The sequence below is a fragment of the Polyodon spathula genome, chromosome 13, assembly GCF_017654505.1.
Source record: "Polyodon spathula isolate WHYD16114869_AA chromosome 13, ASM1765450v1, whole genome shotgun sequence".
NCBI classification, from domain to species: domain Eukaryota; kingdom Metazoa; phylum Chordata; class Actinopteri; order Acipenseriformes; family Polyodontidae; genus Polyodon; species Polyodon spathula.
This window is the reverse complement of record NC_054546.1, coordinates 10628062-10653600: the sequence shown is the minus strand read 5'-3', so window position 1 is coordinate 10653600 and position 25539 is coordinate 10628062. Positions and strand designations below refer to the sequence as shown.

General features: G+C 35.5%; 1 protein-coding gene across 34 annotated transcripts in view; it reads left to right on the top strand.

Moving 5' to 3' along the window:
• LOC121325589 (calcium-activated potassium channel subunit alpha-1-like) overlaps positions 1–25539 on the top strand; it is a 132443-nt gene that overhangs the window by 19977 nt on the left and 86927 nt on the right. The gene's annotated exons all lie outside the window — the stretch shown is intronic.

Genomic DNA, 25539 nt, shown 5'->3' with positions numbered 1-25539 from the left:
TTTCTGGGATTTAAATTAAAACTAGCTTCTCTTCAATATCTACATGCGTCCCTTGGGTCACCTCATCCACCAACACAGCCTCATGTTTCACTCCTACGCTGACGACACCCAGCGCTGCTTAAAACTCGACCCTCTGTCATGGTCCGTCTCTCAGCTTGCATTCAAGACATTGAGGCCTGGATGTCGGCCAGTTTTCTTCAGCTGAACACTAGCAAACCTGAACTCCTTCTAGTAGGATCTAAAACAACTTAAGAATCTCAATATAGCCGCCCTGAACCTTGACAACTGTCTGCTGCTGCCTTCCCCCACAGTACAAAGCCTTGGTGTACTTCTTGACAGCAACCTCTCCTTTGATGCCCACATCTCCTCTGTGGTCAATTCTTCCTTCTACCATCTTCAAAACATCTCCAAAGTCCGTCACTACCTTTCCCTCCCAGATGCAGTGATACTTTGTCATGCATTTGGCTCCTCTTGACTAAACAACTGCAACTCTCATATGGTGGTCTCCCGGCACGCACCATAAACCGACAGCAGCTAGTTCCCTTACCAGATGTAAAAAACGTGATCACCCAGCTGCACTGGCTACCTGTAAAGTTCAGGATTATTTTCAAAACTCTCCTGCTCACCTACAATGCCCTTCATCACATAGGTCCTCCTCAACCTGTTGACCCGCTACGTACCTGTCCGCAAGCTGAGGTCATCCGACTCTGGCCTGCTTGTTATCCTCAAGCAAAAGTACATCACATTTGGAGAATGCTCGTTTAGCTTCATGGCTCCGACTCTTTAGAACTGTCACCCAGCTTTGGTGTGTGATGCTCCCACCGTCCCTCGCTTTAAATCAACTCTCAAGACCCACCTGTTCTCTCTTGCTTTCCATGCTCTTTAACTCTTTGCAGTCCATTTATTCAGTGCTTGTCAGGCACGTCAGGTCCAATTTATTTTCACACGGCTGTTTATTTTACAAACGCTGTTTAAAATATTTCAGAGTAAAACAGGTTTAAAAGGCAAAAAGGACACTCAGTACTGTATCTCCAGCCAACCCCACCCCTTGTTTGCTGTATTTTTCACATAACTCTTTATAGACGTGCATACTGATAAATCCTTTCCTTATCACTCGTTTTATCAACAAACTCCTCAATAATGTGATCCAAGTCATGATTTTATTACTATAACATCTCAAAAAGCTCTGCAAATGTCTGTGATATAGAGACCTGTGCTTAACGTCTTTTTGATGTTGGACAGGAAAGGGAAAATTGCAATGTCAGACCTGGTCCGACATAAGACAGAAAAGGGTTAAGTTCTACAATTTCATGCATTATGCTACTATCATGTATTATGCACTTTCCACTGTATTTAATGTATTATATATCGACAAAGTGGCTGAGTGGAAACAGGTGCAGGAGTGATGCAGTGTGGGGATTAAACAGACAGAGCCTTGTAATCATGTTTGGGAAGGAACTTTATTTCTTTTGTTCCAGTTCTGGCGACCAAACAATAATCCCCCAGCAATACACATCAATGTGTACTGCACTGGGTAAATAACATGGGAAATGCAGTTCCAGATAATAAACAATATCCGCCCCACAGTAACACAGACACGGTCACCAGTCCTGGGTGCGTGCAGTAGTGCTTGTGCTGGGTGATATAAGTTTATATTTGGAACAATGGTGAAGTACTCTTCTGGTTTAGGACTCACAGTCCTTCTCGGTTCATAAACACAAACCAATGAGAAGGAACAGATTACGATTCTCCATCCCCTTTTATGCGGTCACACATGACTCCTTGGTAAACAAGTGCAACCACCTCTCCAATCTGCATATGCTATGTTGTTTCCCTTCTGGGTTAATGCAATGGAGTCCTGCCCCCTTTCTAGCTAGCCGACTTCCTTTGAACTTTGGGAAAGAACTGTCAGGCCAGCCCATCTCGGGAACTCTGTTCTCACTGCTTAGCGTCCTCACAGGTCTGGAGGGAGCCTTTCCACCAAGAGTCATTGTATTTCTGTATAGCATGTATGATGCATTTCTCTGTATTTAAAGTATTATGGATTTTCTTATTGTTCCTGCATCTTGTAAAGCGCTTTGTGATGGTGGTCAACTATGAAAGACGCTATATAAAATAAAGATTGATTGATTGAGTCACTTAGGTTTGCCAAACTGTATGGATTAATGGGCTTTTCTCTTGGCAAAACATGGCTAGCTACGCTGTAAGGCATTCACTCATGGTCAGCGTCCAGGCAGCACTTGATTTTGCAGATAATGAAAAGTGGCATCAAAAGCAAAGCCATTAAAAGGGACATTATAGGTTTAAATTGTTTGTGGGTTTGTATTTGGAGTAATTAACCCCTTAATGGTCATTGATGTACAGTGTCACATATGATGCTATATGTTACAGTATATGCCAGGGCATTACAGGTTTAAGCCTTTGCAGACAGACATACAGGACAGGCAGAACTTTGACACATATTGGCATCTGAAACATGGATCTCAAAAAATCAATACCAAAAATCTACAGCACATTGGATAACAGTTACACATTTGTGCTTTTTTAATATAAATATTAATGCATGTCTTCATCTAAATAAGGTTTAGAGCTGTATTTTTGTGTTATATGTTGTATCATGGATAATACATGTTGTATCATGTAGTTATCATGGATGATTTAAAATATATAGTTGTATTTAGGCACAGAGATTGCACAATCACTTCATGTGCAGATCAAGTGTGTATTAGTATGTGAACACAGAGATTGCACAAATTAGTTCACGTGCTAGGATTCAAGTGAACGATTAATTAGTAATTGAATCCTGGCACAGCTGTATATATAGATGCATGAATCACTCAGTCTGGTTTTGTTGTTCAGGGCAAAAGGACGAGAGAGAGGAGAGTAAATTCAAATCTGTAAACTAAAATAACAATTGCTACTCGTGCTGGCACAGCTCAGCACGATACTTGTTTGTTTAGCGTTCGTCCCCTGTTTGTTTGTCTGTTTGTTTGTTTGTCAATTTGTTTTGGCCAATGTGCTGTTTTATTTGTTCAGTGTTTTGTTTTCTATTTAAAGCTTTTATTTTCAATAAACCGGCACAACAGCGCAATTCACTCACCACTCTGTGTGTTTCTTCCTGGCCTGACGTCACCACACATGCCAGCCTGTCACAGGCTGTTAGATAGTTGTTACCAAGCTTTAATATCTACTCCTAAATACAATAAGTTCACAATGCCAAAGTAATGAGTTGAGCAAGCCTCTGTAAATCTTACAGTTACACTTTTGAAACAAGTGAGGAATAATCTGCATTTATTGTGAACCAGTAAATGTTGAAATGTTGATCATTAAGTGTATCTGGATTATTCATTTTACCAGATGTTTAGAAATAACATGATTTGTGGTTTAAATAGGGTTAGTATACAGTGTTTTGTAAATATGTGTTGTCTATCTAGCTTTGTATTAGGAACTGGGAAGTTTATTTTGATGCCTCTTAGTTTGATACACAGATTGTATTGCAAGAGTAGTGCACTACAGCACAGTAATTTCTCTGCTAAAATGTTTCTGCCTGTAGTGGTTGAAATAGATCATGCTTTCTATCACCTTCACATACTGCCTGAAACCACTACTATCCTGTCATAACAATGTAGGAGTTGATTGCATTCTTATTTTGTAAAATATCCCTATGGAGATACAAATGGGACAGATGCTGGAGCTCATGGAGTTACTATACCTTTTTTTCTTTATTTACTAGAGATTGTTAGGGGGGAGATAAGCCCCAATGCATATTTCATAGTGGCATTAGACTGCATACTGTGAATTAGCATGTTATAAAGTTAAAGTTTGCTCTGAAGGTTTTTAAGTAGTAATTGTGTTTCTGTAAAGGCGATTCTCTGTCTATTAGGCACCAGCACGGCTGGCTCATAATGTAATTGCATGAGTGGGAGTATGATGCCAAGGATCTAGCAGTGCTGAGATCATTATCCTACTAAATGCAACTTCAACCAATATATATTATGATATTGAAAGTCTACCTTAGCAGCCAGTCTTAATGTGATGAAACTATGCATGCTAGTTTTTTTAATGATATTGACGCTGAAACTCACAGATTTTCAGTAGGTGTAAGTATTACAGGGTTTGTTTTGTATAGTGATTTCTAGTATATTCGTTACTATAGGCAATTGGCACATAATATAAACCACTGGCAGGCTAATAAATGATAGTAAGCAATATGTAGACATACCTACCTGTGTAAAGTACTATAAAGTCAGTATTTTACTGGTTAAAAGACAACAGTGCAATTTTGAAGCTGGTAAGCCTTCATCTGGAATTGCGAGTACACTTTCAGTTTCAGACATTGAGAAAGATGCCTGTTTGTTGTGGAATAATACTGAACTAATGTTTTCAGTTTACAAGTATGCATAATGGTATTTTTTATAATTTTTGTTTCTATCCTTAATATCACAAAAAATGCTGTTACAAATTTCTCATTACATACAGTTTGGCACAGACACTGGCAAATCCATAGGCATAGTTCCTTGCTGTGATCTGCTCTACTTACTAAGTGGTTAATGTTACTTGGTGTGTTGCGTGGGCTGAGGGACTTCTGCCCTCTATCAGGGTTCTTCTGCAGCGTAACAATAATGGCTGTTGAGTGAGCCTGGCTGGTAACCATAGCAACAGCAGCTTACCTAAGCATAGCAGATGTGTATTCTGTGTCAGCTTGTTTAGATCCTTGGGGGGAAATTAAAACCTATTTTTGTTGCATCCAAAGGGGAATCTGATTATGCATTAGGAAACGTTTAAATAAATAAAAACACACATGTAACACACGTGTGTAAAGTGCACAATGATATAATAAAATTTCTGTAATCAAGTTGCATAATTGGATAAACAGTGCTGATGTCATGCTTAGGACAATCAGGTCATTTTCTTCTGCATACATCTTAATACTTTCTGTATTCACTTGGCAGTTTCTTTATTCACTAAATGACCAACTACTAAAATGCGAGCAGTGGCATGTGAAGCCCACCACGTTTCTCTGTGAACACACGCTGCCGCACAGCACAAACGTGTATGGTGTGAATGTCCTTTCAAGGACAATCAGTTTCTTAGTGCCTCAAGGAAACAACATGCTGAATACAGAGGGGGGGGGGGGGGGGGGGGGGGGGGGGGGGGCATGGGGGGGAAAATATATTGCACATTTAAAAGAATCTGTAAAAATATGCAGAACATTTTATACGTTGCAAAAAGAATTCCTTATGTTATATGCATTGGAAGTAATTTCAAAAAATATTCAGCTAGTACTAAACACTGTATATTAAGCATATTTTTATTCCAATTTTTTTTTTATCTTCCCAGCAACATGGTATCAAGATCTACAGAGCTTTCCATTCCTGTCTGAAATTGCTCCATCTGTTCTCCTGTAAATTACATTAGGTATCCTGTGAAGATTTTTGAGTGAAACAAAACTGGTATTATTGTGACAAACCTTCTTCTATTTATAATTCTTATGTCTCCTACCAAACTCAAAAATAGATATTCAGTTTTAAACATTTCCTTTGCCGTCCTTCTCAAAATCTGTTTTTTCTTATATTAATCCTGTATTAGCCTGCTTGAACTTGGAAAAAATACCACTGCAGCAGCTGAGAACACAGTTTTCTTTACTAACCCTAATATATACTCCAAACTCCTGAATCTAAAACTACTAAGAATTTTGTTTATGGAGTATGTTACCAGATCCCTGAAAATCCATCCGTTGTCAATGACATTTGTGTCAGTTAATGCCACGAGACAAAGACGTTCATTAACTGCCAGGATTTGCCAATTGTCATTTCAAGGGTATTATCAAACTGCCTTTGCCATTTTGAATTTGGATAACAGTCCTTACCACTCCCCAGACTAAGTGAAGATGTCTATACAGCATCCATGGGTGTTATTGGAGTTTGTACCTAAAAAATCGCTTGTTCAACTGTACATTCATTAAGCTGTTAAACATGTCATTAAATGTGAATACATGTGATTAAACTTGGCAATATCATTATTTAGCAGAAGTAATTTAGACTATCAGGATCTGGAGGGCCATATATTCCATATGTTTGTGAATGTAGACCATGGTGATTTACTTTCCATTGTACTGATAGCTCTAATTTGGTTAGAATTGGAATATGGGACTAATATATTTATTCTAACTTGTCTTGACTTTAGAGCCAGTTGATTTTAACAATGATGTGTGCGGTAAAGGATTTGGAGGGAGTTAATATGTCTCTAGCACTCAATAACCTTATAAAACTTTTGTAACCTAGGGTTGGGTCCAATACATCAAACTTAATCTAAATAGTTAGATTTTTTTTTTTTTTTTTAGTATAAATTATTCTAGTAGGATTAGAGCATTAAGGTATGTATCATTTAATTTTAGCTATGGTGTTTTTTTTTTTTTGACAAGATTTAAAATGTTTTACTATAACTACTTTAGCTTTAGGGGATATAATTAATTCACCTTGGACGTGAATTGTTGAAAGCATGACAGTCTTGCATAGAGAAGTATGACATATTAATAACTTTATTCAAATATTAAACCAACTGTAAAATGTGAAACCCCCTGATTACTTCCAGTTTTTTTTTTCTTCTTGTTATTATACTAACATAATTTGAACACTTTTTGAGAAACATGGAGGGGCACTTGTCCAAACTCCAAAGAAAGGAAACCTCAACGTGCATCCTGAGTTAGGTGTGTATTCCTAATACACAACTGGCATGAGTTAGTTTAATATTTCCAGACTTTTTTCAATTAACATATCAGCTGTCAGGTAAATATATATTGTCATACCAAGCAAGGCAGATATTAGTGTAGTAGGGGCTAGATCATAATCTTTGGGTCAATAATAATTAGAAACATAAGCATAATCAGTTTCTTTATTTAGCAATTTTATCTGTCTACCAAAAGACTATATATAATTTCACCTTGAGGCATTCTATCGACAACGTGTTTTTGGTGAGATATTTTATGAGATTTTAGTTAACAGAGAAAGACATCAATCTGAGGCAGGTTGTTGGTACTTCATGGATACAGTGGTAGCCATGGCCAGCTATACAAATTGTGAAATAACAGTGGGGGTTGGGGGCACAGTGGGGTACAAACCTCTCATATTCTACATATGCATTGTCATTATGCAGCAAATAAATACATTTCAACTAGCTGATTTAACATTGTGGGAATGAGCACTTAAACATTAATGGAATGGCATTCTTTAGTTACTGAATACAGTATTTATGGCATTTAATTAAATATATACACCCACCATCCCGATGATCGTTTTATGAATCTGGCCCAAAGTAATTTTTAATTGTATTGCTTTAATGTTTAAACTGCATTCAAAAAGCAGTACAATGCATCGGAGTGAGGGAAAAATTGCACATAATAATGGTAAACTTTGCTTTGATAAACTATCAGACCTATACTTATTCCCTTTAACTCTAATTTACGTGTGTGCAACTCTGAGCCGTGTCTAAAGTTAAAAGTCTTGTTTTCCACATCAAAGTCTAACACTGGAGTGTTGATCTTTTTCCATTCACTCTGTGTTAACCACTCCAAAGCATGCTATTCCCCTCATCAAGTGAGAATCGACTCTTCAAATTCAAGAGCTGAAGCTGCAGTAAGCTCCATTCATCAATGTTTGTTTTCTTTCAGATTTTTTTTCAGAAACAGTTTTCTTTAAACTTTTCATTAAAATTGAAGTGATATATAAAATATTATTTTTCAAAGCATATACTGGTAAATAAAATGTTTGCTAAAATAAGTTTAACAGGTATATTTTAGGGTACCTGCAACATATTTTAATATTTTACAGCTAAATATTGCATATTGGCCTTTTATGTTTAGAATAGCCTAATCTTAAAAAAATAAAGTGTATGCGTGATTTTATATATATTTATATATATATAATTTGTAAAATGTAGGAAATAACCAAAATCACATTATTAGCACTTTTTCTTAAAAATCAATCCAATATTCTCCAGTAAAATTAAATTATTAAAAATACACCTGTGATCAATTGTTATTACTGTTTGTAAAATAATAAATATAATACCTCACACACACACACACACACACACACACACACACACACACACACACACACACACACACACACACACACACACACACAGCACCACTCTCCTGAACAGAGGGACACACTAGTCATTATCAAGTGCTTAATTGTTATGTCTAAGTAACAATGAAAGTAAGTTTTATAAATTGAAATTATGCAGCGTCGTGTCTCATAACACCCACAGCCTTTGTGATATTTTAACATATCACAACACAACACAACATATTTTTCTAGTTCATTGGAATGCCTATATGAATAGAACTTTTAGTTGCTGAAATAAAATTTAATTTAAATGCCTCGTTGATATTTAAAGGAAAGGAACATTTCTTCATTATTTTAATTACCATGCTATATTTAAGTATGTACGTGCTGCTGGCACATAGAGACTAGCTGGGCAATCAAGGGACCTTATTTCATACTGGAAACAAGGCTCAATTAGCCCAGGGCAACACTATGGCTAGTGATACTCCATATCAACATTTTGTTCTGTGGGAAGCTTGGCAGTTTGTTGTAAAAAAAATAAATAAAAAAACTTTAGGGCATATACATTTACTGCCATAACATTTCACGTGTACAAAATCTTGCATGTTCGAATAAATGGGCCAGCCTTATAAATATGTGATATGTAAAAAATGTATGCATACACAAGCCATTTTGATTAAAATGTTAACATTTCTAAAACACAGTTTTCATAACACATCAGGGCTTGTTTGCGGGACTTTGCAGTTTATTAAATCAGCTGCATTTTCAAGTGTGGTTACATATGAGTATCTTCTGTTATGTTTTTAAATGAATCTGTCTTTATATATTGTTGATGTACATGTAGTTGGTTTTCAGTTCAAGGCTGTTCCAAAAAGGTTACATTTATCTAATCTTGGGGGTGACTGTAAAAATCAAAACCCAGACATAAGTCAGCTCATTTGCAGCTTTTGATTCACAGTTGAGTTCACATACAGTCACTGTCATAGGTGCAGCTAAAAAGTGATTCATCGCTACCAGCAAAGTTTATCAATTGTATTTTCTATTTATTTATTATTATTCCTTGTTTTAATGTCCTAATGTAGTACAATGTGATATAGACTGTTGGTGTAGCCTGTACTTTGTGTACAATCTATCATTCTAGCAATTAATCATTCTGGTTGAAAATACAGAATTAGAGATATGTGACTTGCATCTGCTTTATGCACATGTCATTGTTAAGTAGTGACTGTCAGATTGACAGATGCCTCTTATATATTCCCAGGTTCCAAAGTCTGATTCAGTAACTAACAAATGCCCAAACCAAGGTCCATCCCAATTCAATCAGCACGTCTATAAAAAAGTAAATCTGGTCAGACAGACAGAGAGCCTTCTGTATGCCATCAGATTCTAATAATCTTAATTTAAAGAATAAAGTTTTCAAGTTTCATCAATACTGGCTATTCGTCAGTAATTATTATTTTTTTTTTTAGAGATGGAATAGATATATTTTTAATAACACAGTGACATTAAGAATACTGTACAAAGCATGGGATCAGATACACAGTTTTCCTGTAATTTTCAGATTACATCAGACATAACAATTTTATTTTTTTAAAAATTACACACATTTTCTATATCCAGTGTGTCTAGATTTATTATTTTATGTATGCTGTTGTATAAGGTACAGTTCATATACCATAATCACATGTACAAATGGTAGTTTTATTATTATTATTATGTAATAATAATAATAATAATAATAATAATAATAATAATAATAATAATAATAATAATAATAATAATCTGCATGTCATTTTATATGCAATAATTGATTTTGTTTGGAAGAAGAATTTCAGCCACAGATTTGAATGTCATTGATTTTTATTTGAATTGCTCACCCAGGTGTTTTATCCAGGATATTAAACGTAGCTTCACTTAAGTGTTATTCAGAGCAGAACCAGTGACGTACAGCCAGGTTAGCAGCTTTTTTATTGCTCATTGGCCATGATACAGATTATTCACTAGAAGTCAGCAAGATAAGAAAATCAGGTATCCAGGTTCATGTGTTTAAAAAAAAAAAAATGATGTATGTATGAGCATAATTTGTATAGTTTATTTAACATCATGTAATCAAGAAACTACAAAATGATATTGCAAAATACTACATGAACAAATACTATGTTAATGCAACATTATTCAGCAGGTTTCATTAGACTTTTTAATGAAGCAAAATCAATTAATTCTATAGGGTGCTGCAAAACCTTTGGTCACAGCTGTAGTACCATTTATTCTAGAGCTTTTATATGTTTTCCAACATTCAGAGCCTCTGAACTACTGGAAACTCTTACTTATTCATTCATTGGCTATTGTGATAAATATAGTTGAATGGACAAATTGTAATATTGATAGTATTTCTGTGTTTTTGTTGTTTAGGTTTTCTGATTTGAATATTAATAATATTTGTTGTTTAATTGTATTATTTGATGTAATCCCAGATATCTCTTGTAATAGTTTAGAATATAAACATATTTAAATTCCACCAATTACCATACGTTGCGGCTTCCGGTTTATTCGTATAAAAAAATAACGCAAAAGAATGAATCCACTTGTGGCTAAATAGTACCTAACCTACACTTTTTTAATATTAGCGTACACATTTACATATTCTCTACTTCATAAAGGAAGCCCAAGCTTCATCAAGTACCTTAACAGCTCCTGCTGTAAGAACCAGGGCTTGAGTAGCCTTCAACAAGTAGTTCCAACAAGTAGTTCTTATCTCTCAACTGATCTACAATAATCTCCCATTCTATGCACTTTTCCCTGGAGGGCATTGACAACCACTATCATTTGCAGAAAGTAACTTGCATGCTCTGTGTGCACAACCAAGATCAGAAAACACATCTTTAAGGCAGGTTCTAACAAAGCAGTCTAAGTTAGGATTCAATGACATCCTATTTAATAATGCAGAGTCAAAGCAACACTAGGCTAGAGATTGCTGAGCCACGGTGCAGACCAGCGCAGGTGTGTGTTTAAAAAGAAAAAGGGTCTTTGCAACAGCTATTCAATGGTATCATTTAAATAAAGTGCATCATCTTTAGGCCATTTTCTGGAACACAATAGACTAGTAAATGCTCCTGTAGCGATCCGTTACATATTTAGACCAATTAGTCACTCACATGTTGTGCTTTTTTATTTAGAACAGTTTTTTCAAAGTAATAAACAAGGTAACAATCATTTATAATTATTATCATCATCTCAATGGAAAATGTTTTTCCAATGAGTTTTCTTATTGAGGCATTTAAATGAACAGCTTGTAGCAACATAATTTACTTACTGGCAGTGCAAAAATGTGAGGAGGTTTTATTTTTATTTTTTTATTTTATCATTTTGTGATGTCTGAACAACCCGTCTGTATGCTGCTACATACTACAGATGGCCCTTGAAATCATGTCTTATTTTGCATTAAACCAAATATCAGCAGTTTAATTAAATTTGTATCTATTACATTACATCGTGAAAATTAATACTATATCTGAGATGATGTAGCATTTCCCTTTGACTTCTCCAGACATTCTAAATGAAATGGGTTTTGCCTGTCATTAGCAGATCAGGCTAAAGTGTTCAGATGCATCTTAAATGAACCTTCTTGCTCATATAGCAATTTGAAAGTCTTGTTCTTCCAGAGCATCTCATTTTGTATAGCTATTTTTAAAGCTCCAGTAACATTTTTTTCTTTAAATTAGATCTTGCAAGCTTCTCATCAAAGTAATACGTCCAGCTTTCCATGTGCATTGTTTTAAAAGTATTTGCAGTTCTTGCGTATACAATGAATGTTTACCACACTCACAGGTGTTGCAATGCACACTTTTTGGACCAAAGCATTTCTAGCACTTATTTACTTGTTCAGACGTACATCTTGGTATCATATTAAGTCCAGTTGTTGCCAATACTATATCATGTTTACCATTTTAATCAGCTACCATCCAAGTCAGCATAATATAAGGCATCTGCTGGGTATACTTCATATCAATTTACACTGATGTATGTTCTATTTCCAGGCAATTTGTCTTGTCTGTTACAAAGTTGTGTCTCTTCACCAGGAGGAGCCGTGGTGAGGAGCAGTTCGGACGTCATGCCCGTCTACTTAACTTTTTTATTCTAGTTGTAATCATCATTTTTTAATATCAGTCAATAAAAAATTATTTCATATTTGTCCCTTAACATCCATCAGGTGGTACTGATTTCCACAACTATCCATCCCTACAAATAGACAAGAGTATTATTGTTGTAGGCTTTAAGCTACATATCTTATTGTAAACATCCCCCATTTAGTGTAAGTCTCGCAGATGTACAACTTTTGAATGTTGACTTTAATCTTTTCCCACATGGAGTTTATTGGCTCAATCCCCAGTGTTGCTGTTCACTAAACAATATATTTATATGGGGGCTCCCTAGTGGCGCATCCGGTAAAGGCACCCTTTAGCTTGGAGATCGATGGTTCGAATCCAAGCTATGCCACTGATTACTGGGAACAGGAGTTCCCAGGGGGTGGCGTACAACTGGCCAAGTGCTGCCTAGGCGGGATAGGGGTTAAGTCAGCTGAGAAGTCCTTGGCACACCGCACACCAACGACCCCCTCCTGCATTAGTAAGTCCACAATTGATCAGCTTTGGATCAGAACTAATTACTTGGTGATGGTTTGAAGACCATTGCACACAGGATATGTTGCTCTTTGGTCAAAAAAGAAGGCAACCTTAATTAGGGTTCATATAGCTTTATTAGGAACCATGCCGAGTATGGGCAAATCTTTGAAGGTTACTTTGTTGATGTCAGGCTTTTAAGTCTCAGATAGAAAAAAAAAAAAAAAAAAACATGAAAATGTGAGTCATGTCAGTTAATTAATCATTTGAAAGAAGCTGTAGAGGCCAAACTGTTGGTATAATTAAATGGTTTTCTCAGCTAAACTTTAGTGCTTCAAAGGAAGGGACAGCTTAAAATGTGCCTCCCCACCACACCCATTTTATTATAACTGCTGTACGTTTTTCAGTTTTAATTTAAAATGGGTTAACAGACATCTCCCTTGGCAAAAGCAGTATTCATTTGTTTTTAATGATGTCTTTTCCCTTCCAAGGACAGATATGCTCCTCGGTATAAGCTGTTTTCTGTTTCAGTAATTTTTCAGACAACAGATGTGAAGGCAGACCAGACTTGTGTGGCCACAGAATACCTTAGTAATTCTGGTCAACACAATGCAACATGCTTTTGGCTTACCAGCAGTGTTTTTTTTTTTAATTTTTATTTTGTTATTGTTTTGGTTGTATTTATTTGTGTGTGTGTGTGTGTGTGTGTGTGTGTGTTTGTGAATATATTGATAAGAAAAGGCGGGGGAACAACGGCATTGTTTACACTAGAGTTTCCATGAGAGATTTCCTCTGCAGAGACAGACGATTTTCAGTTTTAAAAATAAGAATGAATGTAAAAAAGTCCCAGCGATAGTTAGAGGGACATTAACGAATGCAGTGCAAAACAGCATTACATATTCTTGAAGCATGGTCTTCAAGTAACATTACTATGCAACAGACTTTAGGTGTCGTATTATGTTTATCTGGGGGATACACCGCCAAAATAGACTTAATTAAGTAAACTATCATTTGAATATGCCATTTCTATCTGATTTCTCATGGCAAGACATACTATATAATAAAAATAGAATAATGGCTAGTTCAGTGTGAATTACCAGGGAGTAATACCAATTGAGAGGTTCTGGGGACAGTGTAACCTCAGAGCTGGTGTAACCCCTGGTTATATACACACTGAACCAGCTATTTTTTTTGTAATATATGGATCCAAGTCATAAAATTATGCATCTCTAATATTGGCTGACACTCTGGTCTTCATCTAACAGTGGTTCTGCTTGCCTAGGTCTGTTCCCCATGCCAAGCTTTTTGAGGTACTTTTGTTTAGTTATAAGGGTATCTAGGGTCTGCTTGAACACTGAGGACATTGAGGCATTGAGGAGTATTTTTTTAAATATATATTTATTATGTGCCTATCTATGCTACACAGGACTCCTCTAATAGCCCTGGGATCATATTCAGAGCCACCCTTGTTTTTGTTTTTTTTAAATTGAAAGATAGTCCACTATCTTGGTTTTACTCGAGTGGTGAGTTGGCTTTCGGATCTGGGTGGAGGTTTGACTGAAAGCTGGCAAGCCCAACGACAGTATTATTGGGTCTGAACGATAGTATTGTCACCTTGCAACGATAGTGTTATCACTTTATGTTCAGGGGTATTACAAATAATTTTTTTGTATGTAGTATTATTTAGGTCTATATATTACTATGAAATAACCAGTTCTTACATTAAGTTAGAAGTGCTAAAATGTAAAGTAAAACATATTTAATGTAACACTTTTTTTAACCTAATTAAATAAGTTTTAATTTACTTAATCCACATGGTTCTATTACAAAAGGGTCCTATTACAAAATATGCTTTTAGGGCACTGTGCCAAGATGGTCGCAGTACGGAAGTGTGTCGTGATGTCATGGATCAGGAAGAAGCGAGACAATACACAGACATGTTTTTTTTTTGGTGAAGCTGAGCACTTGTTTGCGCTCAGAATTTAATAAGTAAACAAACGGAAAATAAAAAGATTGTAATATAAAACACAGGACATGGCACTTTACGGCAAAAATAAAGAGATAAACAAAACAAATGTACACTAACAAAACAGGATGGACGAATGCTACACAAAACAAGTACGGTGCTGGTGTGTCCAGCACTCATAGTAATTGAACTTTTACTTTCCGTTTCTCCTCTTTCTGTCTCTCCCATTCTCCACTCCCGAACACACAACCCAGAGTGAGTGAAAACATGCTGCTTTTATGCAGCTGTACCGAGACTCGATTGCTAATCAGTCATTCTTTGGAGTCTCGGTACAACTGCAAGTCAATTAACCTAGTGCAATTTCCCGTGCTCAAATATTATTACGTTTTACCTGCACGTGAATTGCTGTGCAATCCTTGTGCCTAAATACAAATATACATTTTAAACACTTGTGCGCATAACCCATATTATATCCTGTGTACCAACTACAATACACCAACGTTAACACACCACACGCAACATACAACACAGAAATACACACAGGGGCGGGGTAACATTGCCACAGGCCCTCATTCAAAAAACAAGGACCCTTATGCTTATCGTGTCACTCTGTCTATCTGTCTGTCGTACGATAACTGTTTTCATTTTGCACCAGACTTTTATCATACACTCACTAGTCTCCTGTAGATGTTTCAAATTGCATTTGGATCTAATCTGATAAATTTATGATTTTATATGAATGTCTTTTAACCTGCACATGCACTCATTCATTTTTTTATCTTAAGCAGTCCAAAAGTGTTACATCATCACTTTACATTGTAACCGCCCGACGTGAATCCACAAAACATACTGTCGAGACTGGAGAGCCATCAGAAGCTGTTCAAGTTACATTTAGGGTGTAGACTGAAACATGTAGTTTAATAAACACAAAGCAAACTCCTTTCCAAAGGGAAAAGCCGGAGGAAGCTAGTTCAGCACCTTCTGATTTTGGTTGCCAACAGGTAAAACCGATACAACATGATCAATATTATTGCCAAATAGATTGTTGCTCTTATATTAAAATACCCATGTAGTCCAGTCTTATCAGTATCATGCACCTGCATTTAAACTGTTACATGGATAGAATTGGTGCTCTATAAAGTGCCGTATCTAATATGTTAAATATTATTCAAATTATACATTTCATTTAACTATTTCACTAACCCACAATAACTACATTCTTTTTGCATTGATTACAACAAACTTGTATTTTATTTTACACTCCTACACTCCTATACAAGTTTCTGAATACATTTCACTATAACCTTGTTGTGTGATTATGAGGGCCCTCTGTATTTGTCTGCACTGGTTCTTATTGGAATGGAAAAAGTTGTGGAAAATATTATGCCTGGATGGGCCATAAGTTGATTGCTCATTGGAATTGGGCCTACAGCTGTGCATTCTGAAAATGCCAGGAAGATTATGGCAGCTGCACATGGCATGTGTTATCATTTGCATGTGGGAGGGAAAGTTTAAATCGGCTTCAATCCACTATTTTGTTTCTGAAGCTTTATAGAGACCAGCAAAATAAAAAGAAATATTGTTTAGGTTGGTGTGCTGTGGCGTGACGTTAATTATTTATTATCCCTGAATCCCAGTGAGGAGTGTTATATATAGCCCAGTTATATAATTATATATGTATGTGTGTGTATATAGTGTAGCGTGCACGGTGGAAGGCAGCAGCAGGGCTGGTAGGTGACGTACAGCGGTATATATGGTGTATATATATATATATATATATATATATATATATATATATATATATATATATATATATATATATATATATATCTTTTCACAGAAGTCAAAATACAATAAAACCAACAGGTTAGCAAACATAATTACATTTTATTTCTTTGCTACTATTTATTTAATATTCTTAGTTTTAATGACACTAGACCTATTCAAGGTTACATTCCAAAATCCTAACATATTTATTTATTTTGTGTTTGTGAATTTCTGGCCCACTGGTCAATTTGTAAGAGACAGATGACACCTTGGTAATTAATATGCTGTGATGAATATGTAGCAATTAATTCTCTAGGTCACAGTAGCACCAACAGTAAGCAGTTAAACTTGATTAAGAAAATAGAAGGGCTAAGCAAAAACTTAAAGTAAATTATTAAGATCAGCACTTCATTTCCCTGTGGAGCTCAGTCTTCCACACACCATATGACACAATTTATGAATCGTCCTTGCTGCAGTAAGAATTCACATGGAAATCAATAAATAAGTAATGCTAGAAACAAAAATAGTATCCTGAATAATTTTGAAAGCAGGTAACCTTGTTTGCTGTGGCTTATAAAAATGGCATTTTACATAAGAGCATTTTTTTTTCAAGCATCACCCAAAACAATCCCTCCATTAACTTCATACTTTTTGTATGAAGTTAGTGGAGGGATTGTTTTGGGTGATGGCATGCATGATGTTCTTGTGCGAAAGATACTGCAGCACTATTCTGTTTAATCAGTGTCTTGGCTAAATTCTGATAGAAATATGTATTCTTGGAAAATATGCATCATTTTGTTTCATTTCCCAGTAGCAAGACTACCCTCGTGCATCAGCCAATTGCAGATATTGTTTCATCTCCATTTATTTCAATATCAATGTTTCAGAGTCATTAAGATAATAGGCTGCTTAAATCAGTAGCAAAATCACTGCAGTAGATGTCAAATATAAAATATATTTTCTATATTACTTTCTGTTTATGCTCTTCCTTATTCATTTATCTTGTACATGGCATGACATGAATGAGACTTTTAAGGAGTCAGACTTTTGCTATGTTAATGCTGAAGGTGCATGGTGATGTCAAAACCTAGAGGAACTAGTTTTAAACCGAGCTGTTTTAGTATCATTAAACCAAAATGTATACTGTATCAATAGTACAAAAAATGCACTAATTGTAAATGCATTTTGTACAAGTTTACATTTAAAACATGAGTTCAGTGGTTATTTCACTTGTATTACACATAGAACAAGGTACTTTTAACACAGATTTAAAAAGATAAGTAAGTCTATGCATGAGAGCGTTAGATACTAACTGTGTCTCACAGTGAATACATGATACTTGACAATTCTGCATAAATTGTATATCTTGAGACAAACTGGTTCAGTTGAGAAAGTTTCCTATGTACACCTCAAATAAGTGTGAGGGTATGTGATGAGGCAGACTATTATTTTACAGAATTATGGTTATGGCTTCTGTTTTTCGAGTTTTATTAATTATATTTTTCGGTGCTTATTTTTAGCTATTTTTGAGTTTGATGTAAATCGTTTTTTTCGGGGCTTTCGTTTTTAAAATACTGTATGAAATTTGCGTTTTCGGTTGCTGTTATGCTGAAAATGGGCATACAGTCAACCAGTAATTAAAAATCTATTTACTGCATGCATAGGTCCTCAAACCCAATAGGTTCCTCTTGAACTTTGGGTCTGAATGGATCTTAAGGGTCAGAAATGGGAACACTGCAATGAGCCAGACTGCTTAACCTCACAGGGAATATCTTCAAAGTAAGGACTACTGGTCATTTAACATACATATATATTACAGGAACTTATGTTTAATCATCTCTGTTGGTGGTTCACACAAGTAATATTAGGGGTTTACTGTTATTTAGCAAATGACAAAGTTAGGTGCAGCGAACTGATAATCCCTGAGAGTAGCTGTTTTGGTGGCCCAGCTGTTTCCATTAGCTATGTTTCTGGATTTTACAATGCTTCCTCAACAAATCACTCATCTGCTGCCGGCCAGAGCCTGGCTCCCACTTATCTGATCCCGCACCTGCCAAGCAAACAAGAGCCTTTTACCAGAAAGGGGGATGTTTAAGTCAGAAGGAGTTCACTGGAGAAAGAAATTGCCAGTGTTACCTCATTCGGTTTAATACACATTTTCTGTCAGAGTTCTTCATTTCAATAGCTATGCTTGACAGTTCAATATGTATTTCATAGGTGCGTTTTCTAGATGCGGTCCTGGTCACAGTCAAGAATAAAGGATAAATATAGGCAAAATAATGTATAAAGGACAATGTCTATACATGCGCCAATCAAAGTGACCATTATTAGAAGTGAAATGCTGTTCCACCACAATATACAGAAAGATACTTTATATTTTAGTCATTACAGTGTGTGTTTTGTAAGTGTTTATTTCTATTGTTACTGTAAAATTGCAGTAACATACACAATTAATGAATAATAAGCCTACGCAAAATGCCACAGAGACAGTTTTGAATGACTAGGCTTCCTGTTAGGATAAGGGCACATCATGATACCCAAACACTGGTTCTGCCAGCTCAATTATAAATTAATACACACTCTTTCACCTCACCAACAGCAACAATCTCACACTTTAACATCTCAGGGTATAAGCCCTTTCAATAGAAAAAAAGTATATAGCTTGGTTATCCCTGAGAAACAACTACAGAGAATAGGAGACTCCAAAAGTAGACATGGGCAGAGGAGATCTGTATTAGCAGAATGCAAACCAAGGCCAGATACGTAGATCTGAACCAATGCAGAAAAATAAGCATGTCGGGCCATGGAGAGTTTTGAAAATAATTGTAAAATGAGAAAAAAAATACATGTCAAGATTGGTTTATTATTAGGTGAGTTTTCAAAGTATGTTAAATGCACCATAGTGTCCCCTCTTCTGAAATGGTATACGTTGCACAGCAAGAAGTCCTTTTGTTGTTAACCTTGAACTGAAAGAAACATCTTTTTTTGTACTGTATGTGTTCCAAAATAGAAATGCATGAAACACAATACTGATTTACAATTGTGCCTTAAACTATGAGTTATAACTAAAATAGTTTCATTAATTTAATACAGGAAGGCATTACATTTTAAAGGGGAATTCAGTTTAGTATTTTCTAAGTAATGTTCCCTGGTTTAAATTACCATTCAAAATTAGATAAAATATCAGTTTGTATTCAATTCAATCTAATAGATTTAGTATTGTAATATAATCCGCAGTAAATTGAACAATATTCTTGGAAGCATTATCATTGTATTTTAGCAGTCATATGGAGCAGGCAATGTGATTGGAAGTTATAATTTATAAAGGTCCAGGAATATTCCTTTAACGGGTCATATTCAAAGAATTACATACAGATTTTTGTCAGCATTTTATGTTTGATACTCAAATTGATTACTACTGACTTTTCAACTGCTTTCTAGATCCATTTTAAATGGTGAATACTGACCTGTCTTTCTGCCAGCTGTGCTGGGACTGTCACATTAATAAATCAGTAAAAGCTTATATTACCTGTACGTACAGAATGGCTATGCAAAATAAAAAATGGTAACTTCTTTTCTTGTAAGTCGCTTAGAATCCTTAGCAATTCTGTTATTTATTGTTCGATGAAAGAGCCAAATGAAATAACCATAAGAACAGGGGACTGCTAAGTCTGATTAGTTTTTGGTGAACCACTGTTTTTTATTTTATAGTCTTAGTGGGAATAAATAAAAATCGACATTAAAGCATAGTATATAATGCAGTGGGCATATTGGATATAACTGAAGGCAAGTAATCTAAGTTTACAGGATGCTGAGTTAACAGAAGGGAAAAGGTTCTGAATAATCTAGTTGTCATATGTATCATTGTTATTATTATTATTCATATATAATATACAGAGGTTACCAGATAATCATTCGTGGTATACAGTTTTATTCAACACAGGACAAGGGGGTTATGTAAGGACATCCTTCTAAGGCAAATAAAAACCATATACCACAAACCATCATTCAATATTCTGTTTATACCACAAGTATATATTTTCTTAATAAATAACAATAACATTTGTAAATTTATTTTTTATTTTAAATCAATTAATTCATGGATTATTTTACCTGGTAGATCTTTACTTTCATTTTCAACAGACTGTGCAATGCTTTCTAGATAGAACCTGGAGCTCAGTCTGTCAATTTCAGCAGTATACCACTGGACTGGAATGTAAGCAACGACACATTTGAAACTAGTTCTAGTAAGCATGTTATCCCACGCTGAATGCCAACATTTGTGGTATAAAGAGTACTACCTTTTTAGATAAGCTTGAGTGCTTTGTATTGTGTTCGATGACTGAAAAGGTGCTTGGAGAATATTTATTTTGTTAATGCAGTCCATAAGAAATAGCATTCAGCTAAGTAGGTGTAAATAATTTATTCTGCACACATGGCTGGTGTTTTCACCACATAGCACCTGTTTTTACATAATATGTGGGTGGAAGGCCATTTTTATTGTCACTGTTGATAGCAGGTGGTGCAAACCAAAGGACCAATGTTTATCTTTTTAAAAATAAATAAATACATCTTAATTATATCTGCATCGTGTGTGTAAAATGGAAAACCGAGGTGAATAAACTACATTTTACATGTTTAGGATGTCTAGCACTCCAGGAACTCAAGGTTCTTTTAACACATGATCAGTGGAAGTTAAAACATTTTCACACACATTTTCCAGCGAGGCTAGAAAAGCTTTATTTAATTTAATTTAATGTGATCATATGACAGTCATGTCAACTCAATTGAGCCATGCTATCTGATAAGGAATCATAAAATTTATCTGAGAAGCTCATGCTAATTACGCAGGACACAGGAAGGAATACATGAGACAAATGAGGGCTTTTGAAGACCACATAGCATTTCTAGCCATCACTCAGCAGCAGTTATGTGCATACATAAATAGAAAGCTACAGTTTGACACATGCCTGCCATTTCAATAACCCAAGTGTAAACCGCCATCTCTTTCATCATACCTAAGCCATTTAGATCTTTGTGTAGATGATAAATTGTAAAAGTACATTGCATGCATCAAAATGACAGTTTTCACCTAACATAGCTAACGTTAAGCATTGTAATGTAATGCAGACCATGTTGAAATAGCTTTTTTGGTCATGAAATGACAAGATTTACAACAAAACCTGAAATGAGAATTAATGCGTACCTGGTTGGGTGACATTTAATATCAGGTTCCAAATATGCAATGTTTTTGTTTAGCGTTAAGCAAGTATAGCCCATTTTGCAACTAGCAATTGCTGGTTCACAGATAAAACTAAGCACATCAAATTTAAATGTGTAGTATCTTTATATATAAACACACACACACACACACACACACACACAATATTGTACCACAAGAGAGGGTATATCTAGCATGGGATACTGAAGTGGGTTAACACAAATCTAAATTGTGTGGGGAAAAGAAAATGACATGAATACTGTCCGTGTTCTCTGCCTTATTTCGTACCTGTCCCTTTTAAAAACGGTGCAAATTTGTTGTTTTCTTAACATAAATTGTTTTCATAACTAGGTGACATGTGCACGATGCACAAAGGTCGCTAGAAACTCTAGTTTATTGCAGATCCTGTGTTTTATCGTAACTTTAAATATTAAACCGGGTTTGTTTTTAAATGCTACAGTGGTTTTGAATAGAACATGCCTTAAAGCTACTAATATACTTCTTTACATTTGGTTTCATGATGTTTTTTGTTGCCCATTTTTAAGACTGCTTGTTTTAAAAAGTGTTCTCTGCTTTAAAATTCAGTTCATTTAACAAAAAATGTGTATTTTGTATGGAATTTTGATGTCTGTATTTTCACTTGTCTCCCTAACAATAGATCATGATGAGGTAGACTTTGCTGTTTCCTCAATGAGATACTTAGCAAGGTGCTGTCCATGGTACAGCTTAATTAAATTAGACAGTTTGAGTTCCATCATGGAAGTCTCAGGTTAAAACATAGTAATCCGGGCTCCCGAGTGGCACATACAGCAAAGGCACTCCACGTGGAGTGGAGGATGTGTCCTATAGTCTGGGGATCTCAGGTTCTAGTCCAGGTTATGTCATAGCCGCTCGTGACCAGGAGTTCCTAGGGGGTGGCGCACAATTGGCCGAGCGCTGCCCGGGTAGGGAGGGCTTAGGTCGGCGGGGGAATCCACGGCTCACTGCGTATCAGCGACCCCTGTGGCTGTTAGGGCTCCTGTGGTTCTGCAGTGGAGCCGCCAGATCTGTGTTGTCCTCCAGCACTATAGGTCTGGTGGATCTGCAGTGCAAAAAATGACAGATTGGCAGGAGCACATTTCAGAGGAAACTTTTATATTATTAATTTTATTTCTTAGGTAATTAATTACTGTTATTGTACTGTAATTATTGTGATCCAAGTGAAGTGCATCTTGCTACATTTACCCTCTAAACTATGTTGTGTTTTTTTCTGTTCTGCCTGAATTAGCATTAGACTGCATGAGCAAGTGTATTTGTATGCTTTTTAGGAATCCTTCTAGTATACTGATTTTGACAATTTGACTACTTAACCCTGAAGACGGTAATGATGGCGGACTCATTCTTATCTAGTGTACTGAAAAAAGTCTGCCTCAATTATGTCCATTGAAAACAGTATCACACAACTATTGTAACACAGTGGCTTTGCTGTCATTTGGAGCAAGTCAACCTGCCTTATAGCTGTGACTCTCTTCAACTCAATAAGTTCATTAAGCCATACAGGGTTATTGCCTGTACAAGGAGATAAGTCATGTGTAAGATCTGAGAGGGAGTCAAGAATTTTTTTTACAGGAATCTTTATGGAAGTGATTAGCAGAGAGACCCCACTTGTCAGGCTGTATAATTTTAGGTTACCTTTTTTAAGCCAGTTGCCTTGGTAAAGCACTCTTGTTAATTGCAATCACTTGATTCTGCCTGTAACAATTCAAACTCGGAATTGTTGGTTTGGTTCAATAACCGGAGTTGAAAGGATTGGGAAAGCCTTTTATTTATTTTAATGATCCTTTTGAAATAATATGATAAGTTTGCAAAAAATAAACAAAAAAAAAAAAAAAAAAAATAACATTTTGTATGAATGAAACAAATGGAAAGTGATTATTATTATTATTATTATAGTGTCCTTCAGATGGGAGCCTTATTTTGACCGTATTTAGTCTGGATTGTTTTCCTAGCTTGGGCCCATATATATATTAGACTACATGAGCAGAATAAAAAGGGTTATTATTCCTTGTCCTCTACAGGAAGCAATTTGGCAACCAGGACCCGACATCTGTTTTTCTCTGTAGCTCTGTCAAGAAAGTGACAAATAGTGCTTTTCTATGAATGATGCTCTGACAGTGTTTAATTTTCTTAAGTAGTCTGTAATAAGCCTAGATGGATACCCGTTGTTAGGCAGAAGGACACACAAAAACATGGAGACTTTACACAGAGCGTCTTCCCAACGTTTGGTTTATTTTAGTATGTGTTGCTTGGAGATCCACTTGTATTTCTTGTTGTTTCATCGTCGACAGTATCAAAAGTATGTTTGTAAACAGTACTTTCTTTCACAAAAAGATTGTAATAATACTCGTGAACTCACTTTAGAAACTGTATTGCCATATTCAAAGTTCAGTGCTTGTTAAGTTGTACTTCAGATCGGACATCATTTTTCTGAAGCACTAATTCTAAGTCATGGTGACCTAATGCACTGATTGGTTTGCCAGGTGTACATTTTAGAAACACTTGTTGGAATTTGAAGTTTTGCATGAAAGTTTTATGTGTATTTTAAAGAACTTTCCTAATTCTTGAAACATTTTTCACATTAAGTTTGTTTTAAAGCTTGAATTTACTTCATATCAAATCAACACATTTATTCTGGGGCAATTTAAATGTATTTTGAACATAACTTTTGAAAGGAATCTGTTTCATCTGAATTTATGTTCTTCCCATTGCATGAATTATTTTGCACTGAATTCTTAAAGGGTTACCGGAATCAGAAATTGTTTTCAGTAATAATAAAGCTTTCATAAGCCCATATTACAATTTAAGCACAGTCAACTCTCTTTATAGCGCCAGGTAAGGGCCCATGGCCAAAAACGGGCAATAAGCGAGGGTGGCGTTACAGTACTAATCCTTAAAACAACAGTAGGTCTACTAGTAATATGTTTTCATCTTTTCCCATCTGTATGAAAAATACATGGTTACTTTTGAGGAACAGTTTATATATAAAAAAATTATAATAATAAAATAAATAATAATAATTTAAAAATAAAACACTCATTTAGTTTCAAATCACCAAAACATCAATTGCATGATACAAACAATGAAATATTTGTTATTGTTTGTAGCACTGTTTTATATTAGTGACATTTGGTGGCGTTATGAAGGGGGGGTGGTATAACGTGGTACAACTGTAATGTTATGCTTAATAGCTATTGGGAATTCTAATTTAGTAGGATGCAATTTCACTTTTAATGCACAAAAGATATTCTGACACTCAGGGTGCCCAGGACTATTCACAATATTTATGTAACCAGTCTCTGACATTAATATGAAGTGATAATATGTCAACTTCCATAAACTGTAAACTACATTATTACTGTTCTGTATGTGCAGGTCTGGAACTGAAATAACCTTGACTGTGATGCGTTTGTTTTTGTTTGCACAGAAGTCTCAAGAGAAAGGATAGTTTGATTGCTTTACAACCCCTGCTAAAAAAGGACCAAACTTTCCTTTTCTTTAGTCACTACAGCTTTAATTAGGTCAGTCTTTTGGGCTGAACGTCTGATAAATGTGATCTATAGTTGGAGTGGCAAAGGCACTGCAAATAAATGTCTTGGCTAGTGCATGTTGCATTCAGAACATTATCTCCCAGCATTCAGAGTGATTTCAAGCTGCTGATCACTTTAGAAAAGCAACCGTCATTTCAGAATAGCACAGAATACTGTATTTAGTGTATAATTTCTTTTAAAAAGTACCCTTTGATAGTGGATAGATTTAATGATCCCTGGGGACATATTTAATGTTGGAGTATCCATCTGTATTTAAACATATATTTCACCTTTATTTAAAAATGAATAGGGGTATGAGATAGTCAAG